Here is a 5,448-nt window from a genome sequence, read left to right on the forward strand (position 1 = left end):
GGCATCCCACCAGTTCTTTTATTCCTGGAGAGGCCATGTCACCTCTCTTAATTGCACTCCAAGAAGGGGAACTCTTTCTCCTCGTGTAACCCAGGGGTTCCTCAGAGCACATTGTCTGTTCCTAGGCCTCTGCCCTCCTTCCCCACAGGAGTCCCACTAAGCCTGCCAGGCATGACTCCAGTGATGGCTCAGACTTTTAAAACTGCAGAATTTGAGCTCCACTGCTTATAAAGACCTGAGGTTTTCAGCCCCTCTCCTTTTCCCAGTCAATGATTTGGGGTAAGAGTTTTTCTTGTGCTATCCCCCATGTGCTGTTTCTCTCTCTCTCTCTCTCTCCCTCTCTATCTATCTATCTCTTGCTCCTCTCTCCATGATCAGGGCTCCCTCCCTTCCACAGCACCCACAATTCTTTCCCCCTCAAATCAACTCTTTGCAACTCCTACCTTCCTTGATGCGACCATTCTTTTTCTTCTAGATATGCAGTTTGTTGTCTCAGTCTTAAGATCAATTTCTTGGGTTTTTTAAATAATTTGTTATTTATCTGGCTGTGTTCAAAGCATGAGGCAAATATGGGGTCCCCCTACTGCTTCACCATCTTAACTCCTCTACATCTGGATTATTGACCATGCATATTTCTTATCTCAATTTTATTGAGCTCTGTTACCGTGATTTTTTCCTGTCCTTTCATTAGGGACATATTTTTCTGTCTCCTCATTTTATTTAAATCTCTGTATTTGTTTTTAAGTATTGGGAAGTTCAGATGCATATCATTATCTTGAAAGTAGTGGCCTTATGAAGAAATCCTATGGTGCCCTAGCACAATGCTTCCCATTCACCAGACCCAGGTGCTCCAGGGATGTCTCCTATGTGGGCTGCATATACCCTTCTTTTGTGGCTCAGCTGCGTTTGCTTTCATTCCACCCAGCAGCAATTGCCTACCTTTCCTGTTTTTTGGTGCATCAACTACATTTTATTCCTTGCACTATAAGAGGCTTGGGCTTGTCATTGGGCAGTGTCAGCAGTCAGGCTAAGTGTCTGGCCTCTGTCCATCTGCTGAAATTGCATGTACCCCAAACTGCAGGGTACTTTCCCTTCATTGCCCCTGAGAAGTTTTTGCTGCTGGGCAGGTCTGGCAGTCAGAATAGATGCCTGCCCTCCATCCCTCTGCCAGAACTACAGTTGCACTGATAGACAAGGTACTCTCCTTGCACTACCAGGTATAAAGTTCGACTGCTAGAACTGCAGCATGTTGATGTATATGGTTATCTTCCCCATCCCAATGTAGGAGTAACTTGGAGGATGCCTGAGGAGTGGGATGGGTCAGATGGGTGGATTCACAGGGGAATGCAAGAATGGGGCTTGTTGTATTAGCAACATAGGTGGAGAGTGTTTGCACTGGTTCCTGCAAGTGACTAGCTATCTACAATGTGGGAGGGGAAGAGAAATGGCACCCACCAGAAATTTTGTTCTTACAGAAATATCCTAAAAATCCCTGCCATTCCAGTGGAGTTTCTGTAATTACTAAATAAATTTTCATGTGTAACCTAGGTGTTTTTCCCAAACTGTTGCTTTTATGATGTTTCTCAATGGGGTTATTTGTTATGCTTTCTCTTTAAGGGTAGGGACTCAGTTTCCTACAGCACTTTGGCTCTTCCAGAGCTAAGCCCACTAATTTTTAATGTACCTGGAGTTAAGCCACAATGATTGCAAATACTTACAAATTTAAGCCCCAGTAGTATGTTAACCCAAATGCCAGACTTCAGGCTGTATTACAAAGCTGTAATCCTCAAGACATCATGGTACTGCCACAAAAACAGACACATAGATCAATGGAACAGAATAGAGAACCCAGAAATGGACCCTCAACTCTGTGAGCAACTAATCTTCAAAAAAGCAGGAAAGAATAACCAATGGAAAAAAAACAGTCTTTTTAACAAATGGTATGGGAAAACTTGACAGCTCCACGCAGAAGAATGAAAATGGACCATTCTCTTACACCATACACAAAAACAAACTCAAAATGGATGAAAGACCTAAATGTGAGACAGAAATCCAACAAAATCCTAGAGGAGAACACAGGCACCAACCTCTTTGACCTGGGCTGCAGCAACTTCTTCCTAGACACATCTCCAAAGGCAAGGGAAACAAAAGCAAAAGTGAACCATTGTGACTTCATCAGGATAAAATCTTTTGCACAACAAAGGAAACAGTCAACAAAACTAAAGGGCAACCGGTGAAGAGACGAAGACTGAGTGGTGTGGCTGCGTTGTCCACCTCGAGCAACAATTGCCTTCTCCACATAGAACTCGGGAGTAGGAGATTCAGAATGGAATTTCTTCTCCCTTCCCCCTTCTGTGAGATATTTTTGATCTTCAGCTACATTTTTCGACTTTGTGAGGAACCTTATCATCAAAGAAAATGGCCAGCGATGTTACCAACAAGACAGATCCTCGCTCCATGAACTCCCGTGTATTCATTGGGAATCTAAATAATCTTGTGGTCAAGAAATCTGATGTGGCGGCGATCTTCTCAAAATACGGCAAAATTGTTAGTTGCTCTGTCCATAAGGGCTTTGCCTTCGTTCAGTATGTTAATGAGAGAAATGCCCGGGCCACTGCGGCAGGAGAGGATGGCAGAATGATTGCTGGCCAGGTTTTAGATATTAATCTGGCCGCAGAGCCAAAAGTGAACTGAGGAAAAGCAGGTGTGAAACGATCTGCAGCGGAGATGTACAGCTCCTCTTTTGACTTGGACTATGACTTTGAAGATTATTATGACAGAATGTATCGTTACCCAGCACGTGTTCCTCCTCCTCCTCCTCCTATTGCTCGGGCTGTAGTTCCTTCAAAATGACAGCGTGTATCAGGAAACACCTCACGAAGGGGCAAAAGTGGCTTCAATTCTAAGGGTGGACAGCGAGGATCTTCTTCCAAGTCTGGAAAGTTGAAAGGTGATGATCTTCAGACGATTAAGAAGGATTTGACCCAGATAAAACAAAAAGTGGATTCTCTACTGGAAAGAAATTGAAAAAGAACAGAGCAAACAAGGAGATGAAGAATGAGAAGTCAGAAGAGGAGCAGAGCAGCAGCTCCCTGAAGAAAAATGAGACTAATGTGAAGATGGAATCTGAGGGGGGTGCAGATGACTCTGCCGAGGAGGGGGACCTACTGGATGATGATGATAATGAAGATCGGGGGGGGGGGCGCCTGGGTGGCTCAGTTGGTTAAGCGACTGCCCTCGGCTCAGGTCATGATCCTGGAGTCCTGGGATCGAGTCCCGCATTGGGCTCCCTGCTCAGCGGGGAATCCGCTTCTCCCTCGGACACTCCCCCCCCCCCATGCTCTCTCTCTCCATCTCATTCTCTCAAATAAATAAATAAAATCTTAAAAAAAAAAAAAGATCGGGGGGGATGACCAGCTGGAGTTGATCAAGGATGATGAAAAAGAGGTTGAGGAAGGAGAGGATGACAGAGACAGCACCAATGGCTAGGGTGACTCTTAAGCACATAGTGGGGTTTAGAAATGTTGTCCCATTATTTCTTTACCTAGGCACTTGTCTAAGATCAAAATTTTCACCAGATCCTCTCCCCTAGTATCTTCTTCAGCACATGCTCACTGTTCTTCCCATTCTTGTCCTTCCCATGTTCGTTAATTCATATTGCCCTGCACCTAGTCCCATTTTCACTTCTTTTGACGTTCCTAGTAGTTATGTTAAGTCTTACCCTGTAATTTTTGCTTTTAATTTTGAGACCTCTTTATGACTTAACAATAAAAAGAATGTGAGGTTTAAAAAAAAAAAAACTAAAGGGCAACCTACAGACTGGGAGAAGGTATTCACAAGTGACATATCAAATAAAGGGCTAGTATCCAAAATCTATAAAGAACTTATCAAAGTCAACACCCAAAAAACCAAAAACCAAAAAAAATCCAGTCAAGAAATGGGCAGAAGACATGAACAGATATTTATTCAAAGAAGACATACAATGACTAACAGACACATGAAAAAATGCTCAACATCACTGGCCATCAGGTAAATACAAATCAAAACCAAATGAGATACCACCTCACACTGGTCAGAATGGCTAAAATGAACAACTCTGGAAACAGCAGATGTTGGCAAGGATGTGAAGAATGGGGTACACACTTATACTGTTGGTGGAAATGCAAACTGGTGCAGCCACTCCGGAAAACAGTATGGAGGTTCCTAAAAAAGTTAAAAATAAAACGTCCCTATGACCCAGCAAGTGCACTTCTAGATATTTGTCCAAAGTATGTAAACATAGTGAATCGAAGGGGCACATGCATCCCAATGTTTATAGCAACAATGTCCACAATAGCCAAACTATGGAAAGACCCCAGATGTCCACTGACTGATGAAAGGATAAAGAAGATGTGGCATATATGTATATACATGGAATATTACTCAGCCATCAAAAAAGAATGAAATCTTGCCATTTACAATGCTTTGGCTGGAACTAGAAGGTATTATGCTAAGCGAAATCTGTCAGTCAGAGAATGACAAATACCATATGATTTCACTCATATGTAGAATTTAAGAAACAACCCAGAGGATGGTTTGTTTGAAAACCAGATGAACATATGGGAAGGGAAGGAAAAATAAAATAAAATAAAATAAAAACAGAGAGGAAAGCTGGCCATAAGATTCTTAACTATAGGGAATAAACTGAGGGTTGCTGGAGGGGAGGGGGGTGGGGGAGGGGGTAATTGGTGATTGGCATTAAGGAGGACACTTGATGTAATGAGCACTGGGTGTTATATGCAACTGATGAATCACTAAATTCTACTCCTGAAACTAATAATACACATGTTTACTAAATTGAATTTAAATTAAAAAGATTTAAAAAAGGAAAGAAAATAATATATCCGCCCCTCTCTCTTATCCTTCTTCCTATGGTCCTCCAGTAATGCATATATTTATTTTTTTGAAAATGCCCATTATTCTCATAGACTTTCTTCACTCTTTTTCATTCTCTTGTTTCTCTAACTGGCTAATTTCCATTGTCTTATGTTCTGTTCCATTGTTTTGTTGTTGTTGCTGTTGTTGTTTGCATGATCAAATTTGCTGTTGACACTCTATGAATTCGTCTGGTTTCTCATTGTATTCTTCAGGCCCAGGATTTCTTTTTGGTTCTTTTTAATTGTTTTTATTACTTCGTTAAGCTTTTCAGTTTGTTCATGCATTGCTTTACCGATTTTGTTTAATTGTCCATGTACTCTCTTGCATTTCCTTGTATTTTGTTAAGATGAGTATTTTGAATTCTTTGTTAGATGGTTCATAGATATTTGTTTTGGGGGATCAGTTCCTGGAGCTTTATCAGTTTTCTTTGATGATGTCATGTTTTCCTGATTATTCAAATTCCATGTATCCTTCATTGTTTTCTCTGCATTTGGAAAAGCATACACTTTCTTTAGTCTTACAGACTGGTTT

General features: G+C 41.5%; 1 pseudogene; it reads left to right on the top strand.

Annotated features, from left to right (window-relative positions):
• The first annotated feature begins 2,335 nt into the window (after nt 1-2,335).
• LOC112808781 (heterogeneous nuclear ribonucleoproteins C1/C2-like) lies at nt 2,336-3,647 on the top strand (annotated as a pseudogene).
• The last annotated feature ends 1,801 nt before the right edge of the window (nt 3,648-5,448 follow it).

This window comes from Callorhinus ursinus, unplaced genomic scaffold (genome assembly GCF_003265705.2).
Source record: "Callorhinus ursinus isolate GAN/ISIS: 27379988/994484 unplaced genomic scaffold, GSC_fseal_2.0 scaffold104, whole genome shotgun sequence".
Taxonomy (NCBI): Eukaryota; Metazoa; Chordata; class Mammalia; order Carnivora; family Otariidae; genus Callorhinus; species Callorhinus ursinus.